We start from the raw sequence: 18,291 nt of genomic DNA, 5'->3' as shown, positions 1-18,291 counted from the left end.
GACTTCCTGTTCATCCAGGCGTGATGGCAGCACACAGAGCGAGTGTTCACACAGACAGGTGAAAAAGCTCTTACTGCAGGCACATGTAAGTATTGCACAGAGCAGAAGTGCTTTTGTTTGTAATGTAAGATGCTGCATCCATCTCTGACGCATCAAATATTATTTCTTTGACGTGTACAAATATCCACATACTCCTATGAGAAATCATTATTTTGATTAATAACCTGTATTTTCGAGCCCATATTTTATTGGGAAAAACTTACAATTTATTATTTATAATAATAATTTTATACATATTTCTTTCTCTGGTGGCGAGCTAAATTTACATTTCAATAAAATTCACATTTACAGCAGAGCAGCAAAACAGCAGCAGGGAAAGCAAATTCTGTGTTTGTCCCACATGGTATCAACACACACACACACACACTTTTCAAGATTGTTTGGCTATCTTAGTGAGGCCATTGCAGACTTCCACTGATTTTCTATCAGGTTAATTATATTTTCCATTAGCTAACCCTACCACTAGCCCTAAACTTACCCATCAGACCTATAAGCATTTTTAACTAGTTGCAACCATTCAAATGTCTCAACAGTTGGTTGTCAAAGTATTTCACAATTACACATACACACATAGATATTAGTTTTTCAGTCATGATGGGCAGTTTTCAGGGATTTTTTTTTGTTTATTTTTATTATCTTATATTAATAACGTATATGTTATTACTATTATTATTAATTACATTAAACATATTTACATTATATTATACAATATTTATACCAAATGATTAGATATTAATTAATAAATAAACAGTAAGTTCAAATGTCTAAAGCTTGCAAGTATTCTCGGTTTCTGTTGTGACATTATACTTTTCTGTTGATAAAACCACTGACATATACTGTAGGTTGTAAAATTATTTCATTGTGAAAACATCTAGATAAGCATATACAAATGTTCATGATCAAAATCAATAGGAAAACGATGAAAATTTTCTTAAGTTACAATGACGTCTATTCTGGTAATTTGAGGCCTGAACAATTTTTTTTTTTTTTAAGTATAGTCAATGTTCCATAGCAGCTTTTAAGGTCAATATTTATAAAAATAAAAAAAAATAAAAAAAAATAATGTAACAGAAAGCACATGTCTTACCTTTCTGAAAACTCTTGGTCACATCTGCAAGCAAATAAAAAGAGAAGGGAGGGAGAAGAAGAAAGAAATGTCAGCAAGTGAGCAAGTAAACAAGGGAATATTGTGAATAATGACCACGGCCTGTAAGAACACAAACCCTCCTGAACCTACAGAACCTCATTTATCTTTGCGTTTGCTCAAGTTACATTAATATTTGTCAGAATCTCTGGGGGACTTTCATTGTGCTAACTATTAATTTTGAGCTCGATTTATATCTCATTTTGAGATGTCACCATTCATTTCTACAGAACGACAGCAGGAGGAAACGAGACTGAAGTACAATGAGAGCGAGTCGATGTGTTTGTGTGAAATGATATTTAATAAGTCACTCCAGACTCATTATGTTAGAAGGTCAGAGAGTAGTTTCACCGTAACGACATCCTGAGAGAGAATCCATCACACACACACTCATGTGGAGTCCAGCCGTCTTTAAGGGTCATTGTTGTTAGCTCAAACTATTATGAAAAAAAATGTATATGTAAAAAAAATGTATAAGACACAAATTCAATCTGTGTGTGACAGGGAGAGTCATGTGTATTCATTCAGGTGCTTGTGGAAGTATTTGTTAGATTACTCTTTATGTCACTCGTGTTTTAAGGATCTGCAGAGACACTGGAGCTCAAGAACAAAGATTCCATAATCAGATTATCCCTTAAAAACAAGGTCAAAAGAATGGAAGAAAATCTCATTCTCATTCTCACCTTCATGTAAAGCTCTTTTCTGAATTATTTTACCCGTGACCTCCAAACAAACACCTGCAGAAAACGCTGGATATTCACAAAGAATACATCAAACAAACGCAACATCCGTGTAATACACACACACACACACACACACACACACCCTTTCTCTCTCTCTCTCTCTCTCTCTCTCTCTCTCTCTCTCTCTCACATACATACACACACACACACACACACACACACACCTTTTCTCTCTCTCTCTCTCTCTCTCTCTCTCTCACACACACACACACACATACACACACACATATATATATATAACTTTTATATAGCTTTTTCCAAAAGCACTTATTAATCTAATAAACCTATTAATCTCATTGAACAGTAATTAAATTAGATTTTATATTTCTTATGAATGTATTTCTAATTAGTTGTTGATATCATGTTAATATTTGATCTAACATTAAATCTGTATGATTTAACAGTTAAAAACAATTCTCTTTGATATGCAGTTCAATCCAGTTCAAATAACAATGATCTGGGTCGGTATTCTTTTAAATGCATTCACTGGATTCTTTAAATACTGATAATACAGTATTTATAATAATAATAAAAAAAGCCATTCCTGCACTGAAAGTAACTTGAAAGAAAACATGAGCCATCCACAGATACAGAAAGACTTCTTGGAATAAAACAAAATCTGCAAATCAAACTGTATGTAGAGTAGACAAGAGATCTGTGATCAGAGAGAACACAATACTAGCGTGATTATCAAATCAGAAAGACTGTTATTACATTTGTATAAGTGTGAAACACGGCACTGTGTTCATTTTCACATGAGCAGCTCGTGATCTCATCGTGCTTCTCAGTACATGCTGCTTCACACAGTTATATCACTTATAATTAGGGCTGGGTAAAAAAATCGATTTTTCGATTAATCGTTTTTTAAAATGTGGTCGATTCAAAATCGATTCTCAAAGGCCATGAATCGATTTTTTTTTTTGCAACTCACTTGAAAAAGTTAAAGCAAATGGAAACACCATATACTACGCAGCAATCATCCTTAATTGAAGATGTGGCAAAACATCTCTGGAGAGAACCTCATATTATTAAATTCGAAAGTGCTTTCCAACATTTGTGAACGCACATTTTCTGCAATGTCGCGCGTCAGGTCATGCTCCCGTTCGCGTCTTACAGACTGCATCTTAAAGCCTCTTATACTTTCTGTGTCCGCGAGTCCGCTATGGACCACTAGGCAGGCATGATGTAAACATCGCCATCAGAGAGTGTGTACCGAGGCTCTGAGCAGACGACCGCACGGACAGGTGCACGTGGTCAGTAGTCTTCGAAAGCACAATAGCTCATGTTCAGGCAGTGTGAAGAAGCCCATTGCCAATCGAACCAATCGGGCCGGGCTCGGGCTTGTGCGGTAAATGAGCGGTCATGTAATGTGTTTCGATTAGCGTGAGAAAGATGCGAAAATGTATGCTGAGTATTTGAAACGGAGGCTTGCCTCTGACGATTACGTTTTGGTAGCACCAGCAACTAAAGCAAAGTCTGAGGTTTTGAAAAGTTTTGACCGTGTTTATAATGAGAATAATGAGTGAATAATGACGCACCATCAGTGAGCGCAGGAACACGCTGAAGACATCTACAGTGGATTCAATCATTTTCCTCCACAAAAACATTTAGACCTAGCCTAATCTTGGTGAGTAAATGTTTTTCAAATAATAATTAAATATTATTTGAGTCTTAAATGCATAATGTAGACAGAGTAGGCTATATAAGCTAATGTTGGCATTATTATTTTATTATGTCAGCTGCTATGGCGAAGCAAATCCGGCAGAGCCTTTATCTTAATTCATTTTGTTATTGCCAAATACCCATCTTAATTTTTAATTTATCTTATTATTAATTATTTTAAGAAAGACTTGTTTTTATTGGTGCGTTGGTCTATTTATATACTAAATGAGCCTATACCTAGGGCTATTTATAGAGTGCTGAGATGTTACGATGTTACAGAGGACTGATTTTATTTCTTTGTTCAAACTTCCAAGTGCCCTATTACATTAGTCATGTATAAATTATGTTAAACCATGTATAAATGACTCATTCCTGACAAAAGGCAAAAGAGCTGTGTGCGTGCGTACATTTGAAAGTGAAAGTGAAGTGACATTCAGCCAAGTATGGTGACCCATACTCAGAATTCGTGCTCTGCATTTAACCCATCCGAAGTGCACACACACAGAGCAGTGAACACACACACACACACTGTGAACACACACCCGGAGCAGTGAACACACACACACACTGTGAACACACACCCGGAGCAGTGGGCAGCCATTTATGCTGCGGTGCCCGGGGAGCAGTTGGGGGTACGGTGCCTTGCTCAAGGGCACCTAAGTCGTGGTATTGAAGGTGGAGAGAGAACTGTACATGCACTCCCCCCACCCACAATTCCTGCCGGCCCGAGACTCGAACTCACAACCTTTCGATTGGGAGTCCGACTCTCTTACCATTAGGCCACGACTTCCCTATTTGAATAATGTCGGGCTGTAAATGGGTTCGGGCTTTTAAAAAGCTGTCAATCTACTTGTCGGACTCGGGCCGAAATCTGTCGGGCTTAACTTTTAAGGCCCTATTACAGCTCTAATAGAAAATCGAATCGAAAATCGCAATCGAATCGAGAATGGAAATCGAATCGATTTGAGAGCTATATATACACAGTACAGACCAAAAGTTTGGACACACCTTCTCATTCAAAGAGTTTTCTTTATTTTCATGACTATGAAAATTGTAGAGTCACACTGAAGGCATCAAGGGCTATTTGAGCAAGAAGGAGAGAGATGGGGTGCTGCGCCAGATGACCTGGCCTCCACAGTCACCGGACCTGAACCCAATCGAGATGGTTTAGGGGTGAGCTGGACCACAGACAGAAGGCAAAAGGGCCAACAAGTGCTAAGCATCTCTCGGGGAACTCCTTCAAGACTGTTGGAAGACCATTTCAGGTGACTACCTCTTGAAGCTCATCAAGAGAATGCCAAGAGTGTGCAAAGCAGTAATCAAAGCAAAAGGTGGCTACTTTGAAGAACCTACAATATGACATATTTTCAGTTGTTTCACACTTTTTTGTTATGTATATAATTCCATATATAATTCCTGTAGCATATCTGACCCGAATCAGACAAATTAAAGAGTCGATTAGCCTTCTCTCTGTTTAAATCTAGATTAAAAACACATCTCTTTCGCCAAGCATTTGAATAATGTATATCTTAAATTGTGAGTGTAGTTGTATCTGATCAAATGTGCATTCTTATTCTTTAGCTTGGGTTAAACTAATTAATTTTACTTTGTTGGAACAGCAGCTATGCTAATGATGTCTCTGTTTGTTTCTCTGTTTCTGCTGGGATTTACATCCCGTGGTAACTAGGATTTACACAAGCTCCAGTCTGGATCCAGAACACCTGAGAAGAGATGATGCTGACCCTCAGAGGACCCCAGATGATGCTAACCCTGAAACAACAAACAGAACTAACAAATATTGCTACAAGTGTGACTGCATCATATAATAATTATTAATTATTAATAATATTAATAATGTTCATCATCTGGCTGACTACGACTTGTATAAATTTTTCTACAAATCCTGTCATACGCACACAAACTGACAGTCACCACTTATAAGCTACTACTAAATATTGTAGAAACATAATTTTCTGTAAAGTTGCTTTGCAATGATTTGTATTGTAAAAAGCGCTATACAAATAAACTTGAATTGAATTGAATTGAATGTAAAACCATGAGAGTTATACACAATATCCTTAAACACTTCCCCCACCCAGCAGAACCAGACTGAAATTCCTAAGGGGGTGGGGGGCTTTGAAACTCTGGGCTCCACAGAAATCTTTGTCAGATAATGACACAGAAACTGTCTTTTCTACATATATATGGACCAAAATGAACTCAAAATGACTTCTAAATGAATATCAGTCCATCGCTTCACTCCATATTCATTTATGTGTAACCCACACATTTGACTATCATGTTATAATCACTTATTGTGTATGTCTTTTAATAACTATTGGATAGCTTAAAGATACATATTCATGTTTAGTGTGTAGCCTACATGTTCGAATCTGTTAGCTTGAAACAGTCATGACCATCAGTTATTTGTCAAATGTATCATATTCTTCTTATAGGAATCATGTCCAAAATTATACCCTGCAAGAGCGGGAAAATTCGGACCACATGCTTGATAAGATAACATATGATTTATGAGACCCCCGAGCCAAGACAATATCTGATTGATCAAGACAATATTTGAGGTGTTGCCAACAGGCCAGTTTAAATACTCAGGATACCATAGAATCTTGCTTTTAATTTTAGCTATGCATTTAGCTTATGCTATTAGTCATGCCTGCTTTTAGTTTTTAGCTATGCTTCTTAGCGTTTGCTATTAGTCATGTTTGCTTTTAGTTTTAGCTTTGCTTTTGCTATCAGTCATGCCAGCTTTTAGTATGCTTTTAATTTGCTGGTAGCTTTGCTTCCTAGCTTTAGCTTTTAGCCATTATTTTAGTCATCGCTGTTAGCTGTTCTTTGAGCGCGGTTCCAGCGTGCTTCAGCCTGCACGCCTGCTGCTACTTATCCACGATGAGAAGAAACACCACCTAGTCTCGTCAAACTTTATTTCTTTTCTTTTCCGTTTGAGAGTTTCGTGTTCTGAGTTAAGTTTTGTAACGCCGTGTCGGACCTCGACTGCCCGTTCAACTTCAACCAGCCACACAACTCTGCACCTTCAGCCAACGCCCAACCACGGGCCTTCCCAAGACGTCACTTCAGCGACTACTGAACTTCCAGCCAATCAGCGACATCGGGAAACCCCCTTTCAACGACAACTTAACACAGGCAATGTACCTTCAGACTGATCTATACTGGTGTATCTAATATAATTTTAACCTCATTGAGGAACTCAATGCGAGGGTTAATTAAGTGATTGATGGTTGTTCATGTCTATGCAATTTCACGTATTGCTGTAAACTTGGGATTCCACATTTCCATTCTCTTAAACTCATCTTTCCCTAACTTTCGATCTTCCTGCAACTTGTGTGAATTTTTGAGTGCGTGCGTTTATGTGTTAGATTAGTTTATATGTCTTAGATTTATCTATAATAAAGCCTTCTTGTATCTTGTGTTTTGTTTAAGTTAATGTCTTAAACTGTCGATCTTGTTAATGTGCTAATTGATAGTGTTTTCACTATACTTTGGATATTAATATCCAGCGCAGTTTTGATGTTAAACGGCTCGTTCAGTGAATCTTTTAAATGATTAAATGTAAATGTAAATGAATCGCAGGGCGTCTCAGTGATCAGCCGTGAAACAGTGATTCTGTTCAAATTACCTTTAAAATCTTAAATGATTCCCTTTGAGCTAAATTGACCTGTTTCCCTTAGATTCCAAATAGTTTTGATGCCTTCAGTGTGGATCTACAATTTTCATAGTCATGGAAATAAAGAAAACTCTTTGAATGAGAAGGTGTGTCCAAACTTTTGGTCTGTACTGTATATTAAATGAAGACAGACATAAATACTAGTATTTTAATTTAACTGTTTTCTGTCAAACTAAAATTATTATTATTATTATTATTATTATTATCATTATTATTATGTATTCAGTGCAGCTGTAATGTGATTATTGAAGCCGATGTATTACTTCAGAGCAATAATCTGACGAGTCTCATCTAGAGTCTGCTCTGATTGTGTTTCAATTAGCATGTGACAGGAGCATTCCCTCAGCACATGTTTCACTTTAACCTGACCAGCGGACCGTTAACTAAACCAGCTGCCTTTAACGCTATAGAGCCAAGATGGCTGCTGGACCGAGTCCAAACCACAATAAACATAACTAGAGATAAAGAGAATAAATATACAGTTTTAAGTCTAATATTCTGCTGGTGTTCATTTGCATCATGTTTGAAATCGCGCTGAACTTCATAAACACAGTAAGAACTGGATCAAACATTAATACAGCAGAGACGCCGAAATCCTGCCGTAACTCCCTGAGCTTAGCATTTATATGACACATTATCCAAATGAGACGAGGTAAACATACAGATTATATTTCCCCTTTCAGAACTGCTGGAAAAACACGTAAGCAAAAAGAATCAGCTCGAAATTCAAGTCAGACTATCAACATTAATGAACGTCTGTGGGGGAAAAGGTCTATGATCCATTGACTCACTTTTGCTACTCTGTTCACCAGTCTGTGTGTGTGTGTGTGTGTGTGTGTGTGTGTTTATGACCTAACTATACTTGAGGGGATGAAATTGCAAAAAGTTGCCTCATTATAAACAACTCAAATAGTAGCTTGTCCTCAAAAGCATAAAATGGCCCAAAGAGACTCAATAATGCATTTATTCAATTGTGAAGGGCCAGAGGTTGCGAGCGAAAAAAAAAAAAAAATAGTCATCACTGGCATGTGACTTACTACAAATTTTCACTCTGTGGTTCTAAAATGCCTTTTCTGGTCAAATGCTCAAAAACAGAATGTGTTTCTGTTACACTCTGTCCTCAACACTATGAGGAATTAAGTAACACTGCTATTATGAGTTTTTATTTGTTTGTTGTTGATTTGTTTGTTTGTTTGTTTGTTTTTTACATTCAAACCCAAAATATTTTGGAATGTGACGATGTTGACACTGCAAATGTTTTGAAAGAGAAATGCCATGAGTTATTATACTACTACTACTTCTACTATTAATAATAAATTACACATCATTACTAGTTGTGATGTGTGATTTTTCACAAAACAAACTAAACCGATCCATATAATTAGTAGGCCTTTTACCATGGCTCATCTAGGATCTAACTGCAGCACTTTTAATAATATTAGACCAAAAACAACAAAGAAAGTCTACTTGTGTTAATGTTAAGTTAACACAAGACAAAGAACTGAACAAACAGAGGGCAAATAATTCACAGGTAGATAATGAAAGAAACAGATATAATAGGTACAACAAACGAGCAGCTGGAACAAAAGAAACAAGAAGGAAACATAGTAAAACAAATTCTTACACAGTTCTGTGGAATACTTGATTCTGATTGGTCAGTCACGACATTCCAAAATCTGTTATCCCTTAATAACAACCTGTAAAAGCTGGTAACACAGGCTCATCCGGGTAACTGAAGTCGGCACGTAACTATATGATTGACAGGCACAGTTTTTGGTAAGATGGTAGTCAGTTTTGTCTGAAATAAATATATTTTATCTCCACAATTATGCATGTGGTGAAATGTTGTGTATAAGACTGCACCGCATCCCTTGAATGTCCGTCTAGTTTGAACTTGTCGCTTGCTCACAACTACTGTCATTACTGAAGCTTTGTGTTCAAATATTTTAACTCAAATCAATATTTAGTGCCAAATATTTATTTATGTGGTAAGTAGCCGTGTAATACAGTTTTTCTCGATTGCTTAAACACTATAAGCAGGCTTTTGAGCTAAAATTTCAAGACCATAACACCATTTTTCAGAAAGCACACCCACCCTGCTTTCCTGTTTATGGCTCCAACACCATAATAAAATTTGCAGATGACACCACGGTGATCGGTCTGATCAAGGATGACGACGAGTCAGCCTACAGGGATGAGGTCCAGCACCTGGCTGTGTGGTGTGCCACCAACAACCTGGAACTAAACACCCAGAAGACTAAGGAGATGATTGTGGACTTCAGGCGGACTAGGAGTCATGCACACACACCCATCTACATCAACGGAGCTGTAGTGGAGCGTGTGTCTAGTTTCAAGTTCCTTGGCATCCACATCTCTGATGACCTCACCTGGTCCCATAACACCTCCACCCTGGTCAAAAAGGCACAGCAGCGCCTTTACTTCTTACGGAGCCTTAAAAAAAGTTCACCTCAGTCCCAGGATCCTTGCTGAATTCTACCGCTGTACCATTGAGAGCATACTCACAAACTGCATCTCAGTATGGTACAGCAGTTGCTCCGCATCTGACCGCAAAGCACTCCAGCGGGTGGTGAAAACTGCTCAACGGATCACCGGCACCCAGTTAACTTCCATCGAGAACATTTATCAGAAGCGCTGTCTGGGAAGGGCAAGGAACATCATTAAGGATGCCTCTCACCCTAACCATGGACTTTTCACCCTCCTTCCATCCGGCAGGCGTTACAGGAGTCTACGCTCTGGTACTAGTAGGCTCAGGAAGAGCTTCTTCCCCTTAGCTCAGTAGTAGAGCTAAGATCAAGACTATGAAATCTGACGAATGTGTGCGGACATGTGAGGACCATCCTGCCGCATCACAAACATGTTGAAGATCAGCCCCAGCAAGAAGAGCTTTAGAAGCAGCCATACTCCTAGTAGAATGGGCTCGTACAGCCAAAGGTGATGGCTGGCCTGCCGACTCACACACGAGTGAGATGGCCTCAACCACCCACTTGCTCGTCCTTTGCTTAGATGCAGAACCCCCTTGTTGGGTGACCCGAAACAGATAAACAACTGTTCTGATTTTCTCCACAGGGCAGCTCTATGGACATATGCATCTAAAGCCCTCACTGGGCATAGCAAATTGAGTTTCTCCTGGTCAGACGTCAAAAAAGGAGGAGGACAGAAAGCCTGCAGTTCAATAGGTCTAACTACTGTAGTAGGAACCTTAGGAACATATCCTGGCCTAGGATGAAGAAAAGCCTTAGACGCTTAACTGCTGGCCTCATCCTCAGGGTGCCATGGAGGAAGCGAGATATAATTGGGTATCTCCCGAGATAACCTCCACTCGAAGGGGTGTGGTAAGCAACTAAGGCTGCCACGTACACCTTCTGTGTGGAGTGGGATAATCCTGTGGAGAGACGGTCCTGCAGGAACTCCAGCACTGTACCAACCGGGCAGATAACTAGGTCCAGCTGGTGCTCTCCACACCAGGAAGTGAAGAGTTTCCACCTCACGGCATAAAGCTTCCTCGTAGCGGGAGCTCTGGAATGGAGGAAGGTCTGAACGACCTCAGTCGAGAGACCAGATTCTATGAGCTGGGCCCCCTCAGAGGCCAAGCCCACAGCCTCCATAGTTCTGGGCGGGGGTGAAGGATTGACCCACTTGCCTGAGAGAGTAGGTCTCTCTTGACCGGTATCTCCAGGGGAGAGCCATCGAGGAGAGACACTAGGTCTGCAAACCATACTCGGGCCAGCCAGAACGGGGCTCTTAACAAAAGACTGAGCTCGTCCTGGCAAACCCTCTCCAGAACTCCCGGGAGCAGAGCAATCGGGGGAAAAGCATACAGGCGTGACCTCGGCCATGCCTGCACCATGGCATGCAACCCCAGGGGGGCTGGATGTCTGAGAGAGAACCACAGTGGACAGTGTGATGTCTCTCGGGAAGCAAATAGGTCTACCTCGGCATGACCGAAGTGTTCCCACAGGAGCTCCACCACCACGGGGTGAAGTCTCACAAATCATTGTGATATATTATTACAATTTAAAATAATTGTTTTCAAATTTATTAGACTTTAAATTATCATTTATTTCTGTGATGCAAAGCTGAATTTTTAGGATCATTATCACATGATCCTTTAGAAATCATTCTAATATGATGATTCATTATCAAAGTTGGAAACAGTTCTGCTGCTTAATATGTTTTCAGAACATGTGATACTTTTTTAGGATACTTTGATGGATAAAAAGTAAAGAAAAAAAAAGAAGCTATGTTTTTAAAATATAAATATTTTGTAATAACAATATACACTACTGGTCAGTAATTTGGGGTCAGTAAAAAAAATGTCTTTCTTTTCTTTCAATAAAATCAATACTTTTATTCAGTAAGGATGTGTTAAATTGATAAAAAGTGATAGTAAAGAAAATTATTAGAATATATATATATATATATATATATATATCTTATTAGAATTTTTTTTATTTTTTTTATAAATGCAGTTATTTTTAACCTTTTATTGATCAAATATATGAGACAGCAGAACTGTTTCCAACACTCATAATAAATCAGAATATTAGAATGATTTCTAAATGATCATGTGATAGACTGGATGTTACATGTGACACTGAAGCTGGAGGAATGATGCTGAAAATTCAGCTTTGCATCACAGGAATAAATTATTTTTTTAAAGTATATACAAATAGAAAACTATTATTTTAAGTTGTAATAATATTTGACAATATTACTGTTTTTTCTGTATTTTTGATCAAATAAATGCAGGCTTGATGAGCAGAAGAAACTTCTTTCAAAAACATAAAAAAATAGTAATGTTTCCAAACTTTTGGTCTGTACTATATATTTATATAGTTATATATATAGTTATTATTATTATTTGTATTATTATTAATAATGTTGAAAAGAGATGAGAATATTTTTTCAGGTTTTTTTTAATATAAATTGAAATAACAGCATTGTTTATAACATTTATATTATTAATCGTTTTTATTTTTCATCATGTGTGTGCTAAATAAAAGTTTTAACTTATATATATACTGACTCCAAGCTTTTGAATGGTATAGTGTATATTGTTACACTTGGAGTAAGACTGGATGCGGGGATCGACTCCAGAGGGTTAAGCAGAGCTAGGACCGCCAGGTGGAACAGTCCACAGAGATGATGGTGGTGGAAGAGTGCACTGAAGAGCCGGTGACGATTGAGCCGATGGAGGAAGGAGCCAGAGTAAATCCTCAGTGGTCAGCTCAGGCAGATTCATACAATCTGAGGTGGAATTCTGAGCTTGGAAGCCTTAGGTGAAGCAGTAGGATCTTAGGCACCTGGGCTGAGATGTGGACTGGGAAGCACAAAGAGGAGCTGGGGAGCTCGACAGAGCCAGTAGGGAAGGAGGAGCTCACACTTGTGAGGGAACTAGCGATGATGATGGAGTCTGAATGCCTTCTTAGTAGAGATCGACCGATATGGGTTTTTCTATAGCCGATGCCGATGCCGATGTTTAGAGTTCAGGGTCAGCCGATGGTCGATATGTGCTGCCTATTTTTAGGGCCGATATCTTGAAGTTTTCCCTTTCATTTGCATGCTAAAATGTCACACTAATAAAAAGTGGAGGCACAACATTTCTAAATTTATCATCATTTATTGAGCACAGACTGAAAGCAAATCAGAAAGTCAATCATTTACAAAAAAGTTTTAGATAATTTATCAAGCAGAATTTTTCAGGTTTGTTGGAACATAAATGTAAACTTAAATATGCATTTAAATAAAATAAATAAAATGTTATAAATAAAAAAAATAAACTGAAAAATATAAAAAATAAAATATATTTTATTTCAAAATTACAATTACATCGCAGTCTGTTCATTATTAAAATAAAGTACAGTCAACCAAACAAACATATAAAAGGTTACACTGGTCAGTTTAAATAAACTGTAGTATACCGGTCCACTCTGCTGTTATGCCAAGGACGTGTTTGCTCATGTGAAGAGGATGATATTTCTGTCTAGTTTACATTAAAAAAAATCTCTATATATATATTATAGTTTAACATTCAGATACATTGCGAATGTGGAAACATTTGGATATGCGCAGAACAAGACCTGAGCAATAACCTCCAAATACATCTAGTCAAACCCGTGCTCGCTCGTCCTCGTATGCACGCACGCACTCATGCGTCTCGATATAATGCTCTGTAAATGCAGGATTTTTTTAAAGAAAATTCTAAATCGAATATTTTGCAGAACAGGATCAAACAAAAAAACTACTGGTCATAATACTTGCATAAAATGTTTGATGTGAAAAAGCGCTTCACTGACTGTGCAGCACAGCCACAAGGGATAATTTGGGATAATTTTATTTTTAATACTATAGTGTCATTTAAAAAACATTGCAATTGTGTTTTAAAATACAACAACGAGCAACACGAAACAATTTAAAGAGACGCATTCAGCGGTCTCCTTGAGGGGAACCAGTCATCATGATCTAAAACATATGACGCACTCTCTTCATTTTATCAAATGATTATAATCACATCTATTCATTTTACAGTCCTGCTACTAGCATTTTATTCAGACTAAAACCCCTTTAATTCGGGTGAGAAAGCTTTTTTTCCAAGTGGCTTTGCACATAAAAATAATAATACCGCTGCAGACGCATTTTGCAGTATTAAGGTTATTAATTGATCGTTAATTTAAACGTCGATCGATTATGGAAATTATCGAATATTGACATCCCTAAATGCAAATGAGTTGGATGGAAACCAGGTTATTGTCTGCATCAAACCATGCTTCTGAACAAATGTGATTCACCGTTCTGGGCAGCTCCAGGACAGCTGTCTCTCCGAGCGCGCTGCTGTCTGTGAGCGGCGGAGTAACGGAGCCCTCAATCACGCTGCAGTGTTTGTGAGAGCTGCCAACTTCTCCACCCCATTTACAGAGTGAAATTCTCTGACTACCTGTATCTCCCAGGACTGTTGTTGAATCTTCCAAAAGTTTTGGCTTGGGTCCTTCACATGCGCAGCAGCACTTTCCACTGCAACAGTAACACGGGGCTGCCCGCCGACATGCCTGACTTTAAATCGTCGCTACTAAACACGGATATCGGTTGATGCCGATTTATTAAAAATTGACAAATATCGGCCCGATATATCGCTATTTCTTAGGTCAAGTTGAGGCAGTGTGGGAATTGGAGGGAGCCAGCTGTGATGAGGGACCTTGACAGCTAGACAGGACCAGTACAGAGGAAGGAGCTTGGAGGCTGGATGGTATCAGCGTGGAAGGAAGTACTCCAGATGGGACCGGGACATCCAGACTGCTGGAAGGGTCTGGCAAAGAAGGAAGAGGCTTGAGTGCAGGGACGAGGGTGGAAATTGGCCCTGTAGCATCCATTTGATGAGCCATTCCACAGCACTGGACTCCACGATGGACATAGAGGCAGGCTCTGGCTCCATTTTCAGTGAGGGCTCTGGTTTCAGGTCTGTGGTGAGCATGGGCTCAGGCTGTGGATCCCAACATGAAAGGGAACTGCTGTGGCAGAGTACTCACTCCACATTCACACTAAATGACCCTTAAGGACAATACTCAGCAGAGGAGTCTTCATCTGCACCTGTGCACAGAGTCCCTTATATAAGACCATGCTGAGGGACTCGTCGGTGTAATGGATGACTTGAGTCAGATCTAAAATCTCACATGCAAGGTCCCTGAAGATTTGACCGAACGCTAGATCCATGGTCATGTGTTTTATAATGGCTTGTCAGGCAATAAAGAAGAGTGCTGCACCAAGTGCATGAACAAACGAAACAGGAACAAAAGACAGGAAAAGAAGGTGAAACTAATTAAAAGTCCATGAAATAGAAAAAACAAACAAACAAACAAACAAAAAAACCCTGGGTTTAATTAAAGCAGCACTTTACAATGCTAAGCTACAGTTTTGTAGTGATGATTATTGATATTTCTAAGCGAAAAAGGGAATACATTTTAAGAATTGAGCATGAAACATTTATATTTATTGATCACAAAACAATATTTTGTCCTGTAAACCTAAATGTCAGTTATGGTCCAACACTTTGGGCTTAAGATAGGAAAATATTACTAGTTTAAACAATATTAAAATAGATTCATTTTCATGGATAATGTATTATGGGACTCTACTCTGATTTCTGTTTATAAGTGTGAAACTAAGCAGTTCAGTTAAGCACTTGATTAATAATTGATCACGTCTAATCAATGTCTGGACACACTGGAGCCATGGGAGAAAATCACTCACTCCAACCTGTGTGTGTGCGAGAGAGAGAGAGAGACAGAGAGAGAGAGAGAGAGAGAGAGAGAGAGAGAGATACCAGTTCCTGTATAAAGGCCAGGGGCCTCATTTATAAAGCGTGCGTACGCACAAAACGGGGCTGGAAACGTACGTACGCCAGTTCCCACGCAAAGGTTGTGATCTATAAAAAACAAACTTGACGGGAGAATGTGCGCACCTTTAAGCAAACTTTGAGCCGTGCGTACGCACATTCTGGAGACAAAGGGAATTGGCGACACCGATGGTGAGGTCGTGAACTGAAGTTAGATTGTAGAAAATAAATGTGAGAAGAACGATTATAAGAATGAATGACATTTAATTTTCACTCCATTTCATACGTTATATCCACATTATCATGAAGATTAAATCCAACAGTGTTATTTGTGCCGATTGTTTTAGGCTATATACATCTAGTAAAATCCAAACGTAATTCAAAATGTATTAAAAGTAAAATAAAATAATAATCAGCGCTGCCTTACAGTCACATTGTCCACAACGGGAGCACAGGAGGACATGGCGCGATACATGTGATAGCCTACAGAATAGCATGAAATACCCTTTTATTAGAGAACTGCAGAACACAGTGTAAAAAGGAAATATTTTCCTTAATGTACATAGCCTATATCATAAAATGTCAAAGTCTGCAAATACAGTCATGAAGCACAATCGCTACTCATCATCGGTCCTAACTATTACGGTGTTCATTACAAAACCGTCAAGAAGCATGTGTTCACTATAACATTTTCGTCTTAAATTTTCGCCCACAAATTAATTAAGTGATTTTGTCAAGGTGTTAACGATCAGTCTATTTGCTAGAAACATATAAATTCTCCGGTGACCCGGGTATGTAATGCTTCATGATGGCACTCCTGGCACTGTTGGAGGATTACGCTAATGGCAGAATAAGGAGAGAACGAGTTTTCAGGGACCATGATGATTTCCTGGCCCATGATGATGACTGGCTAATAAGCCGATTTAGATTCCCTAGAGCTGTGCTCTTGGATCTATGTGCTGAATTGGGTCCAGTATTAGAGAGGGCAACACGCCGGAACCATGCCATCCCAGTCCAAATACAAGTCCTCACCACTCTGGGGTTCTTGGCAACCGGCTGTTTCCAGCGGGAATTGGCAGACAGGTAAATTAATAATATAAAAAAACTATAAGTAATCCTCAAATTTGTCTCTAAGACCTTTTTGTATATGAAATAATTCTATTGGAATCTATCATCTCACCCTATAGGTCTGGTATATCACAGCCGTCCCTGAGTGCCATAATATCTGTCGTTTTAAATGGTATACTTAATATGGTTAGTCGATACATCAGGTTCCCCTACACTGTGCGAGAACAGGCCGAAATTAAAACGCAATTTGCAGCAATGTCTGGTTTCCCAAATGTAATCGGCGCAATTGACTGCACTCATGTTGCTATAAGGGCACCATCTGAAAATGAATTTGCTTATGTTAATAGAAAGCATGTGCATTCTATTAATGTGCAAATCATATGTGACTCCAACATGACCCTCACAAACATTGTGGCACGCTGGCCTGGTTCAACACATGATTCCTTTATCTTGACACATAGCAGTGTAGGGAACAGACTAAATGCAGGCGCAGTACGTGATGGCTGGCTTCTTGGTGAGTTTAACAATATTAAAAAGTAGAAACTGTAACAATTTTGTTTTTAATATAATTATAACCTGCAGGCGACAGTGGCTACCCCCTGAGACGCTGGCTCCTCACCCCATTTTTAAACCCGCAGAGCGCAGAGGAAACTCATTATAACGAGGTCCACTCTCGTGCCCGCGCAGTTGTGGAGCGTGCCATCGGCATCCTGAAATGCAGATGGCGTGCTCTGGATGCCTCGGGTGGCAGACTTTTATACCATCCAGCAAAAGTGTGCAAGATTGTCAGGGCGTGTGGTGTTTTGCACAATATAGCACTGAGAAACGGTATTCCTCTCCCTCCTGATCTCCCTCTACCCCAGCATTACGACCCCGAGCCACAGCCCCCTGGCCGACAAGAGGGATATCAACGAGGTGCAAGAATCCGTGAGGATGTCATGCGGCGTTTGTAAAGAAAGACAAAACTCAAGGTTCATGTTTTAACTGCATCTTTTAATGATTGTGCAATTTCTTGCATCACTTCTCTCATCTGCCGTAGCTCATCTGCAACCCTGTTGACAGCGTTTATTGTCTCTCGCTGTAACTGCAGGACTGCGTCAGTGAGTACCCGACCACTTTTGGACGTGCCAGACGCAGAAGGGGCACTGCTTTGAGCCGGACGCTGTGCATCTGCATCTGAGAACCCCTCACCCTGAACCTCCTGTTCATTTACAGCTTCAGACTCCGGAAGGACTGGAGGACAAACAATTGGCAACATTTATCCATTTATCACCCCACACACTCAAATGTACAGCGTTAATGATTAAAAATCGGTTTAACCTTGCTCCTCTGTGGTTTCAGTCACGTCAGTGTCTCCCTCCTTTTCCGACACAATACCACACACGCTGACCTCCCCAATTATAGCCGCGATTTTGCTGTCCACTGATGTGAGATCAGCTGTACATGGGCCCCCACCAGTTGCAGCCACGCTCTGGCGGTGGGAGGACAGTTTTCTCTTTGCCTCCACCTTGAATGAATGAGAATCTTTATTTCACATATTTTGCATACTGTAAGCACATGT

General features: G+C 39.3%; 1 protein-coding gene across 47 annotated transcripts in view; it reads right to left on the bottom strand.

Annotated features, from left to right (window-relative positions):
* Positions 1-18,291, bottom strand: part of LOC132111450 (receptor-type tyrosine-protein phosphatase delta-like) — a 349,673-nt gene that overhangs the window by 266,520 nt on the left and 64,862 nt on the right. For all 47 annotated transcript variants that reach the window (XM_059518754.1, XM_059518809.1, XM_059518832.1 and 44 more), the window contains exon 3: positions 1,148-1,171. The gene's annotated coding sequence lies outside the window, so the exon portion shown is untranslated. The remainder of the gene's footprint in view (positions 1-1,147; positions 1,172-18,291) is intronic.

The sequence above is a fragment of the Carassius carassius genome, chromosome 2 (assembly GCF_963082965.1).
Source record: "Carassius carassius chromosome 2, fCarCar2.1, whole genome shotgun sequence".
In the NCBI taxonomy this organism is placed as follows: domain Eukaryota; kingdom Metazoa; phylum Chordata; class Actinopteri; order Cypriniformes; family Cyprinidae; genus Carassius; species Carassius carassius.
The sequence above is the reverse complement of the archived record's forward strand: the minus strand, read 5'-3'. Positions and strand labels throughout refer to the sequence as shown.